This window comes from Phascolarctos cinereus, unplaced genomic scaffold (assembly GCF_003287225.1).
Source record: "Phascolarctos cinereus isolate Bilbo 61053 unplaced genomic scaffold, phaCin_HiC Scaffold_3;HRSCAF=262, whole genome shotgun sequence".
Taxonomy (NCBI): domain Eukaryota; kingdom Metazoa; phylum Chordata; class Mammalia; order Diprotodontia; family Phascolarctidae; genus Phascolarctos; species Phascolarctos cinereus.
In genome coordinates this window covers 255,097,565-255,122,312 of record NW_027555736.1, presented here as the reverse complement: position 1 = coordinate 255,122,312, position 24,748 = coordinate 255,097,565, and the positions used below count along the sequence as shown (strand labels likewise).

The following is a 24,748-nucleotide window of genomic DNA, read 5'->3' as shown; positions in this document are numbered from 1 at the left end:
GACCTTTCTCAGTATTACAGTGGTTCGAGGGAATACACACACACACACACACACACACACACACACACACACACACACACACAGAGGGTGAAGGGTGAGTTGAATATTAAATGATAATATCTAAAAATAAAATCTTGGTGTGAGAGAGGATTGTGCTGGGACAAGAAGAAAGGGAGAAATAGAATGGGGTAAATTATCTCACATAAAAGAGGCAAGAAAAAGCAATTACAATGGAAGGGAAGAGGTGGGGAGATGTGAAGGATGAGTGAACCTTACTCTCATTGGATTTATATTCAGGAGGGAATAACATACACACTCAATTAGGTATATCTATGTTACCTTACGGGAAAATAGAGGGGAAGGCAATAAGGGAGAGTAAATAATAGAAAGGAGGTAAATAGGGGAGGAGGTAATCAGAAGCAAACATTTTTGAAGAAGAACAAGGTCAAAGAAGAGAATAGAATAAACGAGGGGTGGGATAGGATGGAGAGAAATATTAGTCTTTCACATTATGACTATTATGGAAGTGTTTTGCGTGACTACACATGTATAGGCTATGTTGAATTGCTCACCTTCTCAATGAGAGTGGGTGGGGAAGGAGGAAGGGAGAGAATTTGGAACACAAAGATTTAAAAACAAATGTTAAAAATTGTTTATATATGCAACTGGGGAAATCAGATGTACAGGTAAAGGAGTATGGAAATCTATCCTGACCTACAGGAAAATAGAAGTGGAAGGGGATAAGAGAATGAGGGGGTAATAGAAGAGAGGGCAAATTGGGGGAAGGAGAATTTAGAATAGATGCTGTCTCTAGGTGGAGGGAAAAGGAGGGATAGGGAGAAAATTTGGAACTCAAAATTTTGCAGAAGTGAATGTTAGCAACAAATTAATTAATGAATTCAAAAAAAAACAAAAAGATATAAATATATCCATAATAAGACTAAGAGAAACCATATGATTATCTCAATATATGCAGAAGAAGCTTTTGACAAAATACAACAGCTATTCCTATTAAAAACACTAGAGAGCAGAGGAATGAATTCCTTAAAATGATAGGTAGCATCTACTTAAAACAATCAGCAAGCATTATATGTAATGGGCATAAGCTAGAAGCATTTCCAATAAGATCAGGGGTAAAACAAGCATGCCCATTATCACCATTGTTATTCAAGTATGTTTTAGGTTATAGGGATTTTATTTTCTTAGGTGGCTCTTTTTTTGATAATCAAGTTATTTAATTATTCTATTTCTTCATCTGTAAATCTGGGCAATTTATATTTTTTAAGATATTCTTCCATTTCACTTAGATAGTCTGTTTGAATGGCACATAATTGACCTCCTAATAATTCCTTTATTTTCATCTTCATTGGTGGTACATTCATCATTTTAATTTCTGATACTGATAATTTGGGGTTTTAAATATCAAATTAAATGTTGATTTACTTTGTTTTTGTTGTTATTTTCATAAAACCAACTTCCATTTTTGTTTATTGATTCAATGGGTTTTTACTTTAAATGTTATTGATCTCTCAATTTTTACTACAATTTTATAAGTCTTTGCTTTTCAGGATTTGTACTTTAGAGTTTAATCGGAATTTTTAATTTCTTTTTTCTAGTTTTTAAAGTTGCATACCCAATTCATTGATCTTCTCTTTGTCCTTTTTTTTGTTTAATTTAAACATCAAAAGATAAAAGATAAAAGTTTCCCTGATTACTGCCTTGGCTGCACCCCACAAATTTTGGTACAGCAGCACATCACAAGGATCATACACTGTGACCAGGTAGAATTTATAACAGAAATGTAGGGCTAGTTTAATATTAGTAAACCCATGAGCATATTTAACTGTATCAATAACAAAACCAACAGAAATTACATGATTATCTCAATAAATAAAAAAAGAAGCTTTTAACAAAATACAAATGAATACCTATTAAAAAACACTAATGAGCATAGGAGTAAATGGAGCTTTCCTTAAAATGATAAATAGTATCCATCTAAAACCGTCAGCAAGCATTATGTGTAATGGGGAAATGTTAGAAGTCTTCCCAATAAGGCTGGGGTAAAGCAAGGGTGCCCACTTTATTATTGTTGTTGTTGTTGTGAGATTGTTACTTCTATTATTAGTGCCTGTTATTTCATATTGCACTAAACATGCTAGCTATAAGTATAAGAGACAGAAAAGAAATTGAAGAAATTAGAATAGGCTATGAGGAAACTAAAACTATCACTATTTACAGATGATATGATAATATACTTAGAGAATCCTAGATTATCAATTAAAAAATTAGTTTAAATAATTAGAAACTTTTGTAATGTTACAGGATATAAAATAAACCCACATAAATCATCAGCATTTCTACATATTATCAATAAAGGCCAGGAGCAAGAGATCGAGAAATACCGTTTAAAATAACTGTAGCCAATGCAAAATATTTGGGACCTGCAAAGAAAAATCCAGAAACTGTACAAATACAAAAGACTTTTCACACAAATCAAGTGAGATCTGATCAAAAAATATCAGTTGCTTATGAGGAGGCCAAAATAACATAGTGAAAATCACATTTTTACCTAAATTAATTTGCTTATTTAGTGCCATACCAACCAAATTGCCAAAAGATTATTTTACAGAGCTAGAAAAAAAATAATAATTCATCTAGTAGAACAAAAGCTCAAGAAAAAAGAATGTGAAGGAAGGAAACCTAATAGTATTGGATTACAAACTATATTACAAAGCAATAATCAGGCTAAGAAATAAAATGGTGGATTAGTGTCATAGGTTAGGTAAACAATACTTAAAAGTAAATGACCACAGTAACCTAATATGTGATAAATCCAAAGATTGAGGTTGGGTGGGAGGCAGTGATAAAAACTTATTATTTGACAAAAACTGATGAGAAAATACTGGGAAGAAACCAGACGTAGACCAACATCTTACACTGTATACTGAAATAAAGTCACATTGGGTACATGATTTAGACATAAATAGTGATTCCATAGTCAAATAGTGGAGCTTAGGTTACCTTACCCATGAGATGCATGGATAAGGGTAGGATTTATGACCAAACAAAGGATAGAGAGCAATATGAGATATAAAATGAATAATTTTGACTATATTAAATTAAAAAGTTTTTGCACAAACAAAACCAATGCAAACAAGATTAGAAGAAAACAGCCTGGAAACAATTTTACAGCAAATGTCTCTGATAAAGGCTTAATTTTTCAAATATTTAAAGAAGTGAGTCTAATTTATAAGAATAGAATTGATTCCCCAATTGAAAAAATGGTCAAAGGATATGAAAAGGTGGTTTTCAGAGAAAGAAATCAAATTATTTTTAGTCAGATAAAAAATGCTCTAAATCAACACTAATGAAAGGTTAAAAGTAAATTAAATTAAGGGCAAAGAAGCAGGTTGTTTGTTGTGTCAAGATGGCAAAGTGAAGAAAGAATTTTCCAGGAACTCTCCAAAATTTCCCTGCAAACAGTCTTGAAAAAGCCCTCAGAACTGATTTCAGTGTGAGGAACTAAATTACCAATGTGGCAGGAAAGGTCCATCTCTCTGGGGAGATGGGGAATGGGAGCCAGCAAACAAGCAGCAGAAATGGGCCACACCATAGGGAGCCACCAGCAAAGATACAATCCCCAGGACAATCCACCAGCAGAGGTCCCATACCTGTGTAAGTCAGCAGCCCCAAGGAAAACCAGAAGTGCCAGACCAGAAGCAAGTGTGGCCCTACATGCAGATGACCAGCAGTGAGACCTCATCTCTGTGGCCATTCAGTACCAAGATTTTGCCCTGAGGCCAGTCAGCTGAGAAGCCCTGCTCCAAGGGAGGCCAGCAAGAAGTCTTTTTCCCCAGTGCAAGCCAGCAGGGACACCACTCCTTCAATGCAAGCCAACAGTGAAGCCCTACCTCCGTAGCAAGTCAGTTAGGAAGCCTTCCTGTTGGGCAGAACATCAGCAAGACTCCATGATGTCAGGGAGGTGGTGACATGACTTACAATTGACTTTGACTTGAGTGAGGGAGGTCTGTGCAAGGTCACCAGCTTCACTTTCTCCTCCAGAGCCATGTGGGTCAAGCTGACAGATATTCATCTGCAATACTGGAGATGGCCCAGGGTGCAGTGGGAGACTATGACCCTTTTAAGCCAATGTGTTTACAAGTTCTCACTTTGAGTGAGGTAATGCTATTCAGTGAATAGGCCTCTTTCAAAGGGATGACCTCTTTAATCAAAAAAGAAAAAAAACATCAATCTGGGAGGGCAAGACCTTCAGGGTTGCTGGTCAAAAGAGAAACAGTTACTACTTAAATTCACTCTCAGCCAGGAGGACCCAAAAATAGCCATTAAGTGGTGCTTGGGCAGTGACCTATTGTTGTCCAATGTATGAGCTCCAAAGTGAATTGGGTTTAACGCTTGGTCTTTGAGAAAGAAACCTAGCCATTAAACCCCAGAAAGGAGAAGGAGAAGAAAAGGGAGAGGGAAAGGGAAAGGGGGAAGGGGAAGGAAAAGGGAGAAGGGGAGGAGGAAGGGGAGGGAGAAGGAGAGGCAGAGGGAGAAAGGGAGGAGGGGGAAAGGGAGAGGATACAAGGAGCTGAGTTATGCAACTTGAATGTGCCGGATGGATTGCTATTCAGGCAGCTTAGACTACTCACAGGTTGCGTTTGTCCTTCATTCTCTAAGAGGACCACAACATCAGGGAGATGATTACATGATTTATATGATCTGTCATATATATATAATATATGATATCCTGGAAGGAAAAGGAGTTAGGGTTGCAAACATGAATCACATTCTCAGGAAAACTGAGTATGATCCTTCAGGAGAGCAAATGGTCATTTAATGAAATTGAGGATTTGCAAGCATTCCTCATCACAAGACAAGAGAAGAATTTTTTAAAAAAATGATCTTCAAATATAATACTCAACAAAAACATAAAAGGTAAAAAAGAAATAATGAAGAGAAAACATGAACCTGTTTGATAAGGTTAGACTTTTTATTCCTGTATGACTCTTAAGAATTTTATCACTATAAGGGCAATTCAAAGGATTATATACATGAATAGAGGGTGCAGGTGTGAGATAACTGTGATGAGATAATATAAAAAAAAAACAGAAAGAAAAAGCAAAACTAAGGGGTAAAAAAGAAGACCATACTGGGAGAAGAAAGAAGGGGAGATAGAAGGGGGAAAATTATGACATGTAAAAGTGGCATAAAAGAGCTATTATAATGATTGGGAGGAAAGGGAGGTGGCAGGCAATGCTTTAACTTTAATCTCATCAACACTGGCTTAAAAAAGGTATACAAAAGGTAAAAAAGGGATTTGTTTGAGTTCTCCTCCAAACCCCTCCATATATCTGTAAAAATTACTCTAAACAAATTCTAGAGCAACAGAATGCAAAAAAGACAGAGTGAAAAAAATTTCCAACCCAAGACAACCTGGATTATCTGTTGTGCTGGGCTAGGAGAGGACCACCAGCACAGACCAGCCCCAGGAAACTTGGAACAGGCCTCAAGGAATTGAATCACTGGCAGTGGTTTCCAGGCTTCTCAACCAACAAAACCAAAGACAACTTAGAAGGTAAGTGGGAAAGGTCTGTGAGACCTGGTGAGAGAGGAGCATGGTCAAACCTGAGCCCCAGTGCAGTCCTGGCTGTAGAAATGGTGGCAGAGGCTTCCTCCAGAGCTCTCAGCCCACGTAGTAAGGAGATTGAACAACTGATCAGAAGGACATTACAGGGATTTCTTTGCTGACACTGAGGCAGGATTCTGTTGTTTTGCACATACTTTGATCTGGGTCACAGTCCTGAGGCAAGGAGGAGCACTGGCATAGCAGAGCTTGTGGCAGCAGGAGAGAGGTAACCCTTCCTCACAGTTCCAGGGCAGAGAAAAATGCTTGTGGTCACTCACTGACCAAAGTACAGGCCAGGAGAGGAGCAAACATCTCTCCTTAGATCACACCACCTTGGAAGAACTGAAAGTTTACAGGTCCCTGGAAGTATCTCTGCAAACAGCTGTGCAAAACCCCCAAAGCTTGGGATAGTACACCCTCCACAATGGAAGCAGAGCCCTACCTTAACAAAGAGTTTAAAAGTCAAGTAATTGGCTGGGGAAATGAGCAAACAGAGGGGGGAAAAACTCTGACTATAGAATCATAATTTGGTAACAAGGAAGATTAAAACACACAATCAGAAGAAGACAACAAAGTCAAAGCTCCTACATCCAAAGCCTCCAAGAAAAATATGAATTCATCGCAGGCCATGGAAGATCTCAAAAAGCATTTTGAAAATCAAGTAGGAGAAGTAGAGGAAAAATTGGGAAGAGAAATGAGAGTGATGCAAGAAAATCATGAAAAATAAGTCAACAGATTGCTAAAGGAGAACCAAATGACAAAAGGGGTCCAAAAAGCCAATGAGGGAAGAATACCTTAAAAAGCAGAATACAAATCCCAAATTAAGCACCAAATTGGGAATTCTGAAATCAAAAATAGTTAAATAAAGTTGAAAGTAGGAAAACTATTGAACAGCAGTTCAAATAAGTAGCTGGCTTTATGGGAAAAGAACATAATAAAATAGATGAACCATTGGTTAATTTGATTTAGAAAAAAAGAAAGAAGATAATGAAATGATTGTTATCAAAAATGAAAGGGGTGAATTCACCCATATTGAAAAGTAAAGTAATTATTATGAGCAATTTGCCCAATTATGTGCCAGTAAATCTGACAATCTAAGTAAAATTGAAGAATTACAAAAATTTCCCAGACTAAAAGAAGAGGAAACAATACTTAAATAACCCAATCTTAGAAAAAAGAAACTGAACGATGCATTAATCTACTTTTTAAGGAAAAAATCCCCAAGGCCAGGTGGATTCGCAAGTGAATTCTACCAAAAATTTAAAAAAAAATTAATTCTAATACTATGTAAACTATTTGTAAAACTAGGGAAAAGAATCCTACCAAATCCCTTTTATGACATAATTATCATGCTAATGCCTAAACCAGAAAGTGCAAAAAAAAGGAAGGAAAAATATAGTCTCATTTCCCTAATGAATATTGATGAAAAATGTTAAATGAAATACTAGAAAGGAGATTATAGCAGTCAATCACAAGGATCATACACTATGACCATGTTGGATTCATACTGGGAATGCAGGACTCATTAGCAGAATTGACGATAACGCTAACAAAAGGAACAGAGGTCAAATCAACATCTCAATAGATGTAAAAAAAAAATTTTCACGAAATATAGCACCCAATCCTATTGAAAACACTAGAGAGAATGGGAATAAGTAGAGATTACTTTAAAATGATAAGTGTTATCTATCTAAAACCATCAACCAGCTTTATCTATAATGAGGACAAATTAGAAGCTTTCCCAAAGAGACTGGGGTGAAGCAAGCATGCCAATTATCACTATTGTTATTCAGCAGTGTACTAGAAAGTTACCTATAACAATAAGAGAAGAAAAAAAACTTGAAGGAATTAGAATAGGTAATGAGGAAACAAAATTATCACTCTTTGCAGATAACATGATGATATACTTAGAGAATCCCAGAGAATCAACTAAAAAAAAAAGCTAGTTGAAATAATTAACAACTTGAACAGAGTTACAGGACACAAAATAAACCCACATAGATCATCAGCATTTCTAAATATTACTTACAAAGTTCACCAGTAACACATGGAAAGAGAAATTCCATTTAGAATAACTACAGACAATACAAAATATTTTGGAGTCCAACTGCCAAGACAAACTCAAGAACTACATGAAGCAATTATAAAACACTTTTCACACATATAAAGTCAGATCCAAACAATTGGACAAATATTCATTGCTCATGGGTAGGCTGACTCAATATAATAAATGACAATTCTATTTAAATTATTCTTAAACTATTCTTATTCAGTGACATAATAATCAGACTACTAAAAATTATTTTATGGAGCTAGAAAAAATAATAACAACATTTATATAGAACAAATTTAAAGAATATCAAGGGAATGTGAAGAAAGTAGCTGCACAAGATAGAACACTGTAATATAAAGTGGTATTTACCAAAACAATCTATACTTGCTAAGAAATACAGTGGTGGATTAATGGAGTAGATTAGGTACACACAACATTGTATTAAATGACTATAATAAGTCATCCACCACTTGGGAATAATTTGACTGGAAATAAAAATTGTACAAGTATCTCTTTTATAAATTTTAAAAAATTTTTCCAATTACGTGTGAAAACATTTTTTACTGCTTTTTTAAGTTTTGAGTTCCAATTCTTATCCCTCCCTGCCTCTCCACTCCTTTCATTGTGATAGTAAGCAATCTAATACAGTTATACAATTGCAATTACATGAAACATTGTCATATTAGTAATTTTGTGCAAGAATATTTGAACAAAGCAATGAAAGAAAAAAGGAAAGAAGAAAGAAGGAAGGAAGGAAGGAAGGAAGGAAGGAAGGAAGGAAGGAAGGAAGGAAGGAAGGAAAGAAAGAAAGAAAGAAAGAAAACTGCAAAACAGCATGACAAAAACAAGGTATAGTCCACCCTTTGAGACAGTGTATGTAAAGATAAGGTCAAAATATATACATTATTTAGAAATAAAGGGTTACACCATAAACAAATTAGTAGAGCAAGGAATAGTTTACCTTTCAGATCTATGGCTCAAGGAAGAATAGCATTATGAAATACAAAATGGATAATTTTGATTATATAAAATTAAAGTTTTCAGACAAATAAAACCAAGGCATCCAAGATTATAAGCAGAAAGCTCTGGGAAAAAAAAATTAGCAAATGTCTCTATTAAAGACCTTGTTTCTCAAATCTATAGACATTTGAGTCACATTTATAAAACTACAAGTCATTCCCCAATTGATAAATGATTAAAGGATTTGAAGAGGCTTTTTTTTCAAATAAAATATCGAATGTATCTACAATCATATGAACAAGCCTCTAAATCACAATTGATTAGAGAAATGCAAATTAAAATAACTCTGAGGTACCAGCTCACACCTGTCAGATTACCAAATATGACTAAAAAGTAAAATAATAAATGTTGGAGAAGACGTGGGGAAATTGGGATAGAAATGCACCGCCTGTGGAATTGTAAACTGATCCAACCATTCTGGAAAGTAATTTGAAACTATGCCCACAGGGCAATCAAACTGTGCATACCCTTTATTCCAGCAATACCACTCCTGAGTCTATATCTCAAAGACATCATGAAAAAGGGAAAAGGATCTACATGTACAAAAATATTTATAGCAGCTCTTTTTGTGATGGCTAAGAATTGGAAATCAAGGGATGTCACTCATTAGGGCAGGAGTGTGTAACCTGTGGCCTCAAGACCACATGTGGTCCTTTAGATCCTCAAGTGTGGCCCTTTTGGATTCAGTCAAAGGGCCACACTTGAGGATCTAAAGAGCCACATGTAACCTCAAGGTTTCAGATTCCCCACCCTTGAATTGGAGAAATGGTTTAACAAGTTGTGGCATATTCTTTTAATGTAATATGTACATGCTATAAAAAATGACAAGTAGGATTACTTCAGAAAAACCTGGAAAGATGTACATGAATTGATACAAATGAAGTGAACAGAACCAGGAGAACATGGTACACAGTAACAGCAATATTGTATGATGAAGAATTGTGAATAGCTATTCTCAGTAATACAACAATCCAAGACAACACGAAAGGACTCGTGGTGAAAGATGCTGTCTGCCTCCAGAGAAAGAATTGATATTGTTTGAATACAGACTGAAGCATACTATTTTTCACTTTCTCTTTCTCTCTTTGTTTTTTCTTTCTTTCCTCCTTCCTTATTCCTTTTTTCCTTCTTTTTTTCTTTAAGTCTCCTTGAATAAAATTATCGATATGTAAATGTTTTACACATTGCACATGTATAAGCTCTATTCGAATTGCTTACCATCATATGGAAGTGGGTGAAGAGAGTAGGAGGGATAAAATTGGAGGTCAAAACTATATTTTTTTGATAAATAATTTATTCATTTTTAGTTTTCAACATGCATTTCCATAAGATTATGAGATTTAAATTTTCTCCCTCTCTCACTTCTCCTCCCTACCCAAGACAGCATACGATCTGATACAGGCTCTACACATACATTTATGTTGAGTATATTTTCCTATTAGTCATCATATAAAGAACAATTAGAACTAATGGGAGGAACCAGAAGAAGGAAGCAATAAAACAAAACAACAAAGGAAAAGAAGAGCAAATAGTATGCTTCCATCTACATTTACACTGCATATTTCTTTCTCTGGGTGTGGATAGCAATTTCCTTCTTGAGTCTTTTGGAGTTGTCTTAGATTCTTGCATCGCTGTGAAGAACCAAGTCTATCAAAGCCAGTCATCCCACACCATGGCTGTTACTGTGTACAATGTTGCCCTGGTTCTGCTCAATTCACTCTGCATCAGGTCATGTAAATCTCTCCAGATTTTTTTTTTGAAGTCTGCCTACTCATCAATTCTTATAGCACAATAGTATTCCATTATATTCATACACCACAACTTGTTCAGCCATTCCCCAACTAATAGGCATTGACTCATTTTCCAATTCTTTGCCACCACAAAAAGAGGTGCTATGAATACTTTTGTACATGTGGGTCTTTTTCCCATTTTTATGATCTCATTGAGATACAGACCTAGTAGTGGTATTGCTGGGTGAAAGGGTATGTACAATTTTATAGTCCTTTGGGCATATTTCCAAATTGCTCTCCAAAGTGGTTAGATCATTTCACAACTCCACGAGCAATGTATTTGTGTTCAAATTTTCCCATATCTTCTCCAACATTTATAATTTTCTTGTTTTGTCATGTTAGTCAATCTGACAGGTTTGGTGTGGTACCTCAGAGTCATTTTGATTTGTATTTCTCTAATCAACAGTGATTTAGAACATTTTTTTTCATATTACTATAGATACCTCTAGTTTCTTCCTCTCGAAACTTCCTGTTCATCTCCTTTGACCATTTATCAATTGGGGAATGACTTGTATTATAAATTTGACTCAATTCTCCGTATATTTTAGAAATGAGGCCTTTATCAGAGACACTGGTTATAAAAATGCTTTCCCAATTTTCTGCTTCCATCCTAATCTTAAATGCATTGGCTTTATTTGTGAAAACCTTTTCAACTTCATGTAATCAAAATTATCCATTTTTCATTTCGTAGTGTTCTCTATCTCTTGTTTGGTCATCAATTCTTCCCTTCTCCATAGATCTGAAAGGTAAACTATTCCTTCCTCTTTTACTTTGCTTATACTATCAATCTGTTTGTCTAAATCATGTACCTACTTTGATTTTATCCTATATAGGTTGCAGGATGTTGGTCTATACCTAGTTTCTGCCATGCATTTTTCCAGTTTTCCCAGCAGTTTTTGGTAAATAGTGATTTCTTTTCCCAAAAGCTGCAGTCTTTGGATTTATCAAAGAGTGGATTAGTATAGTCATTGACTGTTCTTTCTAGTATACCTAACCTATTCCAACGATCCACTGCTGTATTTCCTAGACAGTATCAAATAGTTTTGATGATTGCTGATTTATAATACAATTTAAGACCTGGTATAGGTAGGCCACCTTCACTTGCAGTTTTTTTTTCCATTAGTTCCCTTGATATTCTAGACTTTTTGTTCTTCCAGATGAATTTTTTTATTATTTTTTCATCTGTATTAAATATTTTTGATAGTTTGATTGGTATGGTGCTGAATAATTAATTTAAGTAGAATTGTCATTTTATTATATTTTGCTTACCTATGAGCAGCTGGCATTTTTCCAATTATTTAGATGTGACTTTATTTGCGTGAAAAGTGTTTTGTAATTGTGTTCAGTTAGTTCCTGGTTTTCTTTTGGCAGGTAAACTCCCAAATATTTTGTAATGCCTACAGTAATTTTAAATGAATTTCTTTTTCTATTTCTTCTGCTGCACTTCATTGGTAATACATAGAAATGCTGATGATTTGTGTGGTCTTATTTTATATCCTGTAACTTTGCTAAATTCCTTTATTGTTTCCAATAATTTTTTACTTTAATTTCTAGGATTCTCTGAATATACCATTATATCATCTGCAAAGAGTGATAGCTTTGTTTCTTCTTAGCCTATTCTAATTTCTTCAAATTCTTTTTCTTCTCTAATAGCTAAAACTAACATTTCTAGCAGAATATTGAATAAGAGTGGTGATAATGGGCATCTTGTTTCACCCGTAATATTATTGGAGGTACTTCTATCTTATCTCCACTACATATGATGTAGTTTTAGATAGATGCTACTTGTCATTTTAAGGAAAATTCCGTTTAATCCTCTGCTCTCTAGTGTTTTCAACATGAATGGGTGCTGTATTTTGTCAAAAAGCTTTTTTTTGTGGGTCTATTGAGATTATCATATGATTTCTGTTACTTTTGTTTTTGGTATGGTTTTTGGTATGGTCAATTATCCTGATAGTTTTCCTAAGATTGAATAGTCCCTGAATTCCTGGTATCATAGTGTATTAACCTATAATCTCTCTGCTATATTTAATTTGTTTGCATCTATATTCATTAGAGAAATTGGTCTGGAATTTTCTTTGTCTGAAAGATGATACCATTTAGGGATCAGTGCCATATTTGTACCATAAAAAGAATTTGTTAAGACCCATTCTTCATGTGTTTTCCCAAATAGTTTATATTGTTTTGGAATTAGTTGTTCTTTAATGTTTATAGATATCACCTTTAAATCCATCAGGCTGATAGCTTAGAAGTAGTTTAAAAATACCAAAAGTAATAAGATCAATAATTTCTTTGTGTGATAATCTGAAAATGTAATTGATGTTTTCTGAAGTGTATTATTTGTGTTATTACTGCATTTCTCAAGTTCTAATCTGGATTTTGATACATATGAATTGATCCTTTTGAAAAGAAAGGGATGTGATAAAATCTTTTTGAAAACTGTTAACTTTTAATGAAGTATATTTGGTTATAATCAAATAACAGTAATAATTCTGATACTATAAAAGCTGATTTTTTCATTTGAAATATTTGCTATTATAAAAATATATAAGGTAGTTTTAGGTTGTAGTTTCAACAAATTAATGATTCCTCCCCATTGTTAAGACAGGTGATATGCAAACTGATGTCTCCTTAACCAGTAATAAGTGGTCTTTGTCATATACCTAAAATGATCCTCATTTTAATATGGCCCACTTCACAAAGTTGATAAGCATCCCTAGGGAACACCTACTCTTCGAAGGGCATATAAGGCTGCACCCCAAAAATCCAATTCAAGGCAGTTCTGAACTGGTCAGTCCCCTTACAGGGACCAGGTTTTGGACTGAACTCCAATGCAATGCAAGTCAAGCCTACTTGAGAGAAATTAAACTGTGGACACACATACCCGAATTTTGTTTTTCTATTTCTTAGAGTTGACTCTGTTTCAAATTGGGGTTGTTTTTTAGGGGGTTCTCACACCTTTGTCCAATTGTTCCTCCTCAACCTTCTTCTTTTGCTTCCTGAATTTCCCCACATCAGTTTGCCTTCCTCCATGAAATGCAAAAGAATGGAATAGAAAACCATGTAATAATCTCTGACCACATGCCAGGCTTTATAATAAACATGCTGACTCCCAATGAATTCCCCCTTACTAACCTGTCAGTATTTACCCTGCTCAAGAGTCTCAATTCCAAGTTGCAGTAATACCTAAGAGGTCTATTTTGCATCTTGGAATTTATATGTTTGGATGGGAAAGTTGGAGAATAGCGTGATATTCAGGGAAGAAAGAAAAAAAAAAGCCTGGGGAATTGAGAGGCAAAGAGACATCTTGGACATCATTAAGAGCTCAGTGATTCACTAGGAAATGCCTGAAGAAGATATCCTTGAAGGGAATGACTGTTTTCACAGATTCCTAAGGCCATTTCTAAAGGGTTTTATCCTTATGCACCTCAATATCTCCTCAGACTAGTGCTACAGAGAGGGAAAGGTTATTCAGACCTCACAGATCAGGTATTTCAAGCACACACAGATATATCCAGTCAAAACAAAAACTATCAGTTATGAAGTGAAAGAAATGTAACTTTGATATTATGAGAGGTCTGATTGAAAAGAAGCTTCATGGGCAGCTACATGGAGCAGTGAATAGAGCTCTGCACTGGGAGTCAGGAGGGCTTGAGTTCAAATCCAGTCTCAGACACTTAACGCAGACTAGCCGTGTGACCTTGGACTTAACCTCGATGACCTCACCAAAAAAAAAAAAGAGAGACAGAGAAAAGAAGCCTCATATTCCCTTTAATTACAGTGTCATGATCCTCTGATATGTGTATGAATACACATGGGATATATGTATACATATAAATCTGCATACATACATATCGGGAGGATCATATGCATAATATAGACATAAATATATATGCATATGTATTAAATGTATCTTCAGGTAGATATGTTTTCCACATGCACAGTGTATGCAAAAATTCTATAGGATGCATAGTAAATGTTCAATAATTCCTGATCTCCATCATGTTTGACAACTACAGAGAAGTTAGTCACCAAAGGCAAAACATGAAAACCATTAAAGGAATATATCTTATCTCTGTACCTGCAGGCAACAGAAATGGGAAAGATTCTCAGGGAAACAAAGGAGATTAGGTAAATAGATAGATAGATTAACAGATTGATAGATGGATGGATGGGATAGATGCTCACTGTGAACTGGGAAGAAACCACAGACCTTGAAAATTTTTCAGCCTCATACTTCACCTGATATTCTAAGTACTCTCCTTGTGCTCATGTTCTTGAGTTACCTCTCTAAGTTATTCTCCACATGGCCTCTCTGAATGAGGAAGTTTGTGTCTGGTCTCATACTCCTTTTTCTCACTGTGTTACTTGCACAGTAATACATGGCTGTGTCCTCAGCTTTAAGGGAATTCATTTGCAGGTGCAGCATGCTGTTGCTGTTGTCCCTGGAGATGGTGAATTGGCCTTTCACAGAGTCTACATACTATGTGCTTCCTCCATTGCTATTAATAGCTGCCACCCACTCCAGCCCCTTCCCTGGAGCCTGGTGGAGCCAATCCATGCTATGGCTGCTGAAGGTGAATCCAGAAGCTTTGCAGGAAAGGCTAAGAGATCCTCCAGGCTGTCTCACATCACCCCCAGACTCTACCAGCTGAACGTCACAATGGATACCTGCAAACAAAGAGTCATGTAAGATAATAGTCACACAAAGACACCACTTCAAAGAGTATATCCTTGATCAAAAAACAAGCAAAAGAAAAACTACCTTGTAAAAGAGTCAGAATGAAAATGCCATTCACTCCAAAACCCATTGTTCAGTCTCTACAGTGTCAGTCCTTAGTAGAAATAGGTCACACAGAAGAAAAGCTCCTCTCCCAGAGCTGCGGACACAGGTTTTGCTGGTTTTCATCCCTAGAGGGAGGAGCCCAATTTTCATGTCTTTCTCTGTTTAGTGTGAGGAAGAGAAACTGTCTCTCACTGGGATGAGTCCTCTCTCTGAGCTGCAGAAAGGTTTCCCCGAGAATTAGTTCTAAAACCCTGGGTAAAGTTAGTGACACTGAGAATCTAAATATCTTTGGTAAGGTTCAGTGTCTATCCTTCTCCATCACTGCAATTTACTCTCATTAAGAAAGGAATGCTCATTAGGCTTTTCTGTGTTCCTGATATTTTCCTAGCTTATCTCAAGAGTATTTCTAATTAGAATGGCACTTAAGCTTTTGGCATTATTTATCTTCAGCAAAGATTGGATCTACCTAACAGATTTTTTTTTGTGGGGGTTGTGGGATAAGGCAGTATTTCTGAGCCTAGTCCTGATGTCTCTGCTTCCTTATACAGACAGTTTTTGCTCATTCTCTTTGGAACTGGATTTCATGTGGACTATTTGCCCCCTATCTTCTTCATGGTCCCTGATATCCAGGTTATGCTCTGTTGGCATGAGAGAGGTCATTATGAAGTTTTTGATGTGAGCATTTATACTTCAGAAATCATCAGACACTGAAAATCAGGCCTTGACTTTAATTGGTTTTCTTAATTGTTTAGATTTAAGGAAGGGAGACAGAAAATGTTAATAATGTAAATTAAATAGAAGTGTGTCATTCATACATTTTTCACCCTTGAGATCTGCTTGTTAAAAACTTGCCAGCATACTCAAGCTCATATCCCAATTTGAGCTGGAAGAATTAAGGCACAAAATAGACAAGTAATAATAAAGCTCACTGAATTTCTTAGATCCTTCAAAATGCCCATGTTTTGTTTCTCAGAAGGACTCTGTGTGTGGTGAGACAGTGAGACCATATCCTCTGGGGAAATGTGTGTATCTTCTGGAGTATCTGGGAATAGGTACAGGCTAAACCTCAGACTAAAGGGACCTCCCTCCCAGAGCAACCAAGTCTGCTGCCATCTACTGTACACAGCGACGTCAGACAAGGCAACGTTTTTCTGGCTTATCTCCACTTTATAGTAATTATTTACTTCTTGGAAAAATGTAGTTGTCATCAGGGACCACTAGAATGCTGGCAAAAATACAATTTATTCTCCAATCGGTCTTTCAAACTGTGGAAATTTGTATATTGTAAAGCCTGAACGGGGTCAGTCTGTGTCTTGTTTTTTCTTCCCCTGGTTTCAGGCCTTACTTTTGCATTCTCCTGTCATTGTAACATAACATATAGGAAAAAGAACAATTCAAAACAGCTTTTGGAATACAGTTAAATTTCTGTTCCTACAAAATATTAGTTGGCCTCCAAAGACTAAAAACGTTCACTAACGTTATGTTATTTTCAAGCTATCTTTTTAAAAACTTTTCCCTTTCCCTAACTCCTAGGAAAACTATATACTTGATACCTTCCTTTAAGGTGCTTCTCAACCTTTTGTAATCTATTTTCTGACCTTCTCATTCAGATCATCTACCTCAGTTTCTCTTCATATGGCTGCCAAAGTTTTGTCTATTCATACCATACTTAATGAAACCCAGTTTCTCCCTGTGATCTCTAAGATTTAATATAAGCTTTAATCTCTGCTGTTAATTTTTTCTGAAAGAAACCCCAACTTATCTTTGCAACTTTATCATAAGCTAGTCTTCTCATTGAAGTCTATAATCCAGTTAAACTAGCCTCTCCTCTGCTTCTTCTAAATGTCACTCATTCTCTGGTTTCCATGCACTTACAATGGGTGTACCCTATGCTTGGAACACCATTACTCCTAATCTATGCTTCCTTTTATTTGATTCCTTCTAAGTTCATCTCAAGTGCCGTCCTTTATATGAAGCCTTTCCTGTTTCCCTCCATCTGCTAGTGCCCTCCATCCCTGGTTTACCTTCTTTTTCTTTTCATATAGTTTGTATATACTTATTTATGTAACTATTTTACCACAAAAGAATGCAAGCAATTTGAGAGTAGGGATTATTTCATTTTTGTCTTTATACCCCAACCACTTTGCTCCTGGTGTATTGCAGGTGCTTAATAAAAGGGGGTTAATTTATTGACTAACTGATTGAATTTAGAAACAGTTCAATGTTTGTTAAGGATTCTGCTCAAAGAAGTTTTCCAGGATAAAATATGTTTCTAATATACTGTCCTTCTGATCTTCATAATTAAATATTACCTGAATAGACATGATTAAAATGACTGTGAAAGTTTCAAAGTAATGCTGTAATGTCCTTTAGAAAAGATATTTCAACAACAGCATGAGACTGAATAAGGATAAAATACTCAAAGAAAAGGTACACTAAGTTCTTTCATCTATCCTCATACTATTTTAAAAATGAGTCTGAAGATTAGAAGGCCTTAGGAAAGGGTTGATGCCAGAAATACCAATGTTCCCACTCAAATGATAGTCTAGTACTGCCAGAGACTCTCCAGACACATGAATAACTTACAGGCTCTGTTTTTGGACAAGATGAGAGCAAAGGCCTTCATCATGAAAGTCCCAACATATTCATAAATGAACTGTGTGGATTTTGGAAGTGACTTGTATCAGCAACAATCATTGCAGGGCACATGCTCTTTCTATAGAACAGACTGAAACTCCTCTGGCCCTCTACCTCTTTGACCTCCTCAATGTCAGGAGGTTGCACAGAGTGCATCTAAAACATTCAAGAGGACCTTATCTGAGAAGGTGGAGGTTAGCATGGAAATACAGATGACACCTCAAGGCCAAGCAGGGCTGATCATCTGTCCAAAAAAATTAAGCAAAAAGCAGAACTGAGCTGTGAAACAAAGCCTCTACTCAAGGACAAAGGTTTGAAAATGGGTTATCCAAAGAAAAAACTGCCCACCATAAAGAACTGTTGTAAGGAAAGATGGTGGCATTGCTAAGATGTAGAGGAGATCTGATTCCCTATAAAGTCCTCTATGGAGCTCAGAAATGCACCAAGTATAAGAAAAAAAAATAAGGAACACCTATAGACTCCATCGCAAAGCCTTTGAGATCCATTTTCTCTCTGGCCTATCATAATGTTCAGTATGTTTAGTTCAAATAGGCATGCCAATTTTTCACTTTGCTTCTTTCATTTTTTTTGTTCAAATCTTCTTGTGCAAAACCACTAATATGGAAGAGTTTTAAATGATTGCACACGTAATCTATATTGGATTGCTTACTGTCTCCGGTATGGCAGAGAGTAGGAAAGGAGGATGGGAAAGAGAAAATTTAGAACTCAAAACTTTTTTTAAAAAAGTTTAAAAATTGTTTTAACATGTAACTTGAGGGAAAAAAAACACCATGAAAATAAAAAGAATATACTTAAATTGTCATAAAGATGAAAGGTTTCTGTCAATCCTCTTCAGACACTATGCTTTCAGGTCTATATGACCTCATTCTCCTTGAAACATGCTTCTCAATTTCCTTGAATGTAGTTGAAATCCCTTTAATAAAGGAGTAAAGAAATTTATGTCAATAATTGATCAGAGTTGTTCTAGACATGGATCTGTTTGTCTTCTAAGTCATCATGATTGCCTAGCTCATGTTAGATTGTTGTCTGATTGTTTGAAAACCTAATACTTCCATAATTTTCTTTAGTGAGATCAGCACATTCAGTTGATCTCATGGAAAGTTAGAGACTATATATCTTCTTCATTATCCATCATCATGATGACAACAATAACAATAAATACCTTTCATAATACTCTTTAAGATCTGCAAAGAGCTTTACAAATACTATTATTTTATATCCTAACAACCCTAGGAGTAAAATGTGATAATTATTATTCTCTAAGTCTGTGCAACTCTTAAAGGATTTTCCAGGGTAAGAAACACATACAATGGACATTCAGTGTAAGATCCATCTTTCCTCCTTTTCTAAATCTCAAAATCCCTTGGCATTATTTTTGAACCATTTCAACCATTCTGCCTTTACAATATTTTCTGATGAAAAGGCAATAATTCTCAAGAAGGCTAAATCCTGTAAATGTGCATTTGATTCAGCACTCTTCGCATTTCTTCTATAATTAGAGAATACCCAAAATCCTGCCCCCCTAATTTTCAACCTTTTCTCTTTTGTCTGTATATTGTGATTAATTTTTTAAAAATTTTTATTTGTTTTAAACTTAAATACAAAAAACAAAAAGTGAACTATATATACATATCACAACAACAACATAAAAAGGATTCAATACAAAACAATGAATTTCCATGTCATTGTTTACTTTAAAAAATCAATGTAGTACATATTATATATGATTTTCAAAGCTACCCTACATTTCTGTACTTCATTCAAAATTTTGTTTTGTTCTCTGCTGTGCAAATTTTTTCTTCCTTCCTCCGCACTCACTCTGGAGATTGCTACCATTAAATACAAATATGTTTGTGTGTATGTATATGTGTGTGTACATATGTATATGTATGTATATATATGTATATATATATATGTAAAATCATACTATGCGTTTTTCTATTTATCAGTTCTTTCTATGGATATGGATAGTATATTCCTTCATAGGTCCTTTGTAGTTGATTTGAGTATTTATAATACTCAAAATGACTCAGTTATTCAAAGCTGTTCTTAGAATACTTTTGCTGTTACTGTGTACAATGTTCTTCTGGTTCTGCTTATTTCACTCTTCATTATTTCTTCATTATTTCAGTCTTTCTACATTTTTCTAAAATCAACCAGCTTATCATTTCTTATGGCACAGTAGTATCCATCATAATCATATATCACAGCTTATTTGGCCATTCTCCAACTGATAAGCATCCCCTCAATCTTGAGTTCTTTGAGAGCTGCTATAATTACTTTAGAACATATAGGTTCTTTGGCTTTTTCCCTTAATCAGCTTGGGAAACTGATCTAATATTGGCACTTCTGGGTCAAAGGTTATAAACAATTTTATAACTCTTTGGGCATAATTCCAGCTTGCTCTGTAAAATGATTGAATCAGTTCAAAGTTCCACCAACAGTAAATTAGCATTCCAATTTTAACACATCCCCTCTAATATTTGTTGCTTTCCTTTTCTATCATTTTATCCAATCTGATAGGATTAAGATGATATCTTAAAGTTGTTTCAAACTGCATTTCTCCAATCAATAGTGATTTAAAGCATTTTTCATATGACTATAGTTTTGACTTCTTCATTGAAAAACTGCCTGTTCATATCCTTTAACAATTTATCATGGGGAGATGATTCATATTATCAATTGGACAAAAGTTTTATATAGTATATATGAAACATTTATCTGAGAAACCACCTTTAAAATTTTTCCCACAACTTTCTATTTTCCTTCTGATCTTAGCCACATTGATTTTATTTGTACAAAACCTTTTTACTTTAATGTCATTGATATTAGCCATTTTACACCACACAATAAATTGCTCTCTACTCCATAAGTCTGATAGGTAATATAAGCCATACTCTTCTAATTTTTCTATGATATCTACCTCTCTATCTAGGTAATGCACAGATTTAGACCTTATTTGAAAATTCAGTTTCCTGGAGAAGTATATCGGCATTGTATGTCAATTTCATGATGGCATGCTTGCCAGGTTCTGGATAATGGGCAAAGGTCTTATGCTTTCCCATTCACCAATGGAGTGAAACAAGGCTGTGTGCTTGCTCCCATGCTTTTTTTTTTTTACTTTCTAACATAAATTTATTTAGTTTTAGTTTTCAATATTCACTTCCACAAGATTTTGAGTTCCAAATTTCTCACCCCTCCCCACCCCAAGATGGCATGCATTCTGAATACCCCTTCCCCTGGTCTGCCTTCTCTTCTATCTCTCCCCCCTCCTTTCTCTTATCCCCTATCCCCTGTAGAGCAGGATAGACTTGTGTACCCACATTTCCTGTACTTCTTATTTCCCAGTTGCACGTGAAAACATTTTTTTTTTAAAACATGTGGTTTTTAAAACTTTGAGTTCCAAATTTTCTCCCTTCCTCCCTCCCCACCAACCCTCATTGAAAAGGCAAGCAACTCAATATAGGTTATACATGTGCAGTTATGCAAAACACTTCCTTAGTAGACATGTTGTGAAAAACTAACTCTATTTCCCTTAATCCTATCCTGCCCTCCCATCTATTCTATTCTTTCTTTTGATTCTCTCCCTCCTCAGAAGTATTTACTTCTGATTACCGCCTTTCCCAATCTGCCCTCCTCTCTATCACCCCTGCTCTCTTGTCCCCTTCTCCCCCTATTTTCCTGTAGGGTAAGACAGATTTCCATACCCAATTGAATGTGTATGTTATTCCTCCTTAAGCCAAATCCTATGAGAATAAGATTCCTCATTCCCTCTCACCTTCCCCTGTTTCCCCTCCACTGTGAGAGACTTTTCTTTTCTGTTTTTTTTTGTGAGATAATTTACCCCATTCTACCTCTCCCTTTCTTCTCCTGAGTATCATCCTCTCTCATCCCTTAATTTTATTCTCCAGATATGACCCCTTAATCTTCAACTCACCCTGTGCCCTCTATCTATCTATCTATCTATCTATCTATATCTATCTATCTATACATACATACATTTTTTCCTTCAACTACCCTAATACTGACAAAGTCTCATGAGTTACAAATATCATCTTTCCATGCAGGAATGTAAACAGTTCAATCTTAATAAGTCTCTTATGATTTCTCTTTCCTGTTTACCTCTTCATGTTCCACTGAGTCCTGTATTTGAAAGTCAAATTTTCTGTTTCAGCTCTGGTCTTTTCATCAGGAATGCTTGAAAGTCCTCTATTTCACTGAATGACCATTTTTTCCCCTGAAGGATTATACTCAGTTTTGCTGGGTAGGTGATTCTTGGTTGTAATCCTATCTCCTTTGCCCTCCGGAATATTATATTCCATGCCCTGCGTCCTTTAATGTAGAAGCTGCTAAATCTTGTGTTATCCTGATTGTGTTTCCACAGTACTTGAATTGTTTCCTTCTGGCAGCTTGTAATATTTTCTCCTTGACCTGGGAACTCTGGAATTTGGCTACAATATTCCTAGGAGTTTTCCTTTGGGGATCTCTTTCAGGAGGAGATCTGTGAATTCTTTCAATTTCTATTTTGCCCTCTGGTTCTAAAATATCAGGGCAGTTTTCCTTGATAATTTCTTGAAAGATGATGTCTAGGCTCTTTTTTTGATCATGGCTTTCAGATAGTCCAATAATTTTTAAATTCTCTCTCCTGGATCTATTTTCCAGGTCAGTTGTTTTTCCAATGAGATATTTCACATTGTTTTCTAATTTTTCATTCTTTTGGATTTGTTTTACAGTGTCTTGATTTCTCACAAAGTCACTGTCTTCCAATTGCTCTATTCTAATTTTTAAGGAAGTATTTTCTTCAGTAATCTTTTGGACTTCCTTTTCCATTTGGCCAATTTTTTTTTTAGGGCATTTTTCTCCTCATTGGCTTTTTGGACCTCTTTTGCCATTTGGGTTAGGCTTTTTTTAAGGTGTTATTTTCTTCAGTTTTTTTGGGTCTCCTTTAGCAAGCTGTTGACTTTTTTTCATGATTTTCTTGCATCACTCTCATTTCTCTTCCCAGTTTTTCCTCTACTTCCCTTACTTGCTTCTCAAAATCCCTTTTGAGCTCTTCCAAGGCCTGGGACTGATTCTTAGGCTTTGGATGTAGGAGCTTTGACTTTGTTGTCTTCTTCTGGTTGTATATTTTGATCTTCTTTTTCACCAAAGTAAGATAATATAGTCTGACTTTTTGCACTGCTTGCTCATGATCCCAGCCAATTACTTGAGTTTTAAACTCTTTGTTAAGGTAAGAGTCTGCTTCCAATGTGGAGATGTACTGTCCCAAGCTTCAGGGGTTTGTGTAGCTGTTTTCAGAGATACTTGTAGGGACCTGTAAATTTTCAGTTCTTCCAAGGTGGTATGATAAGGGCGAGGTGTTTACTCCTTTCCTGGCCTGTGACCACAAGTTCTTTCTGTCCTGTAACTGTGAGGAGGGTTCCTCTCCACAGCCACTCAAGCTCCACCACGCCAGTGCTCCTCCTCACCCCAGCACGCCCCAGAACTGTGACCCAGATCCACACATGGGCAAAGCAAGAGATTCCTGCTTCAGTACTGGCAAACGGATCCCTGCAATCACTCTCTGATCAGCCACTGGATTCCCCCTCAGTCTGTCAGCCGGAAGCTTGGGAAGCAGCTGCCCCCCCAGGGCCCCTCTTGGGGAATGGAGCTGAAACCCCGCCTTCCTCTCTGACACTGACAGAAACAGACTTTTCCCACTGACCTTCTAAGTTGTCTTTGGCATTTGGGGATTGAGGAGTCTGGAAATCTCCACAGCTGCCTGTGATTCAGTCCTCTGAGGCCTGCTCCATTTTTGCTGTGGCCTGTGCACCCACGCTGCGCTCCCAGCCCACTGCGATACACATTTCTGATCAATCATCCAGGTTGTCCTGGGCTGGAAATTTGTTTCATTCTGTCTTTTTGAGGGTTCTGCTGCTTCAGAATTTGTTTAGAGCCATTTTTTATGAGTATTTGGAGGGGTTTAGGGGAGAGCTCAACCAAGTCACTGCTTTCACTCCGCCATCTTGGCTCCGCTCTCATGCTTTTTAGCAAGATTTTTTCAGCCATGTTGTCAAACACCTTTGATGAGGACCAATAGCATCAAAGTTAGTTCCAGCACTGACAGTAAATTGTTCAACTTGAAAAGGCTACAAGCCAAGACAGAGTGGAGGAAGTGTTGGTGCATGATTTTCTGTTTGCCAATGATTGTGCACTCATTGCAGCCTCTGAAGCTGAGATGCAACAAAGTATGAATCCATTCTCTGCTGTTTGTGCTCATTTTGAGCTAACAACACCCAGAAAACACAAGTGTTCCAGCAGCCAGCACCACGCCATCCATATGTAGATCCACTGGTCACAGCAAATGGAGAAGTTTTACATGCTGTGAATAAGTTCACTTACCTTGGCAGTATACTTTCCAGGGATGTACACATTGGATAAGGAGGTTGATGTACCCATTGACAGAACTAATTTAGTATCTGGGAGGCTTTGAAGGAAAGAGTAGAAGAGAAGAGGTATTAGACTTACTACCAAACTGAAAGTCTGCAGAGCTGTTATGCTGACATTGTATGCCTGTGAAATCTAGACAGTATACCAGTACCATGCCAGAAAATGAATTGTTTCCATTTGAACTGTCTTAGGAAGATACTGAACATCACCTGGTAGGATATGATATCAGACACTCAGCTACTTTTGTGAGCTAAACTGTCAAGCATTCAAACCCTAGTGCAGAGAGCACAGCTTAGATGGGCTGGCCACATTGTTCACATGCCAAACGTATGCTTGCCAAAAAGACTATTTTCTGAAGAACTCTCACAGGGCAAATGCTCACA

At 36.2% G+C, this 24,748-nt stretch overlaps 1 gene segment (V, D, J or C); it reads right to left on the bottom strand.

Annotated features, from left to right (window-relative positions):
- Nucleotides 1-12,919: 12,919 nt before the first annotated feature.
- LOC110203246 (immunoglobulin heavy variable 3-33-like) overlaps nucleotides 12,920-24,748 on the bottom strand; it is a 44,098-nt gene continuing 32,269 nt past the window's right edge. Inside the window, exons 7-9 of the V gene segment in view lie at nucleotides 24,318-24,402; nucleotides 15,258-18,849; nucleotides 12,920-15,163 (exon numbers count right to left, since the gene is read on the bottom strand).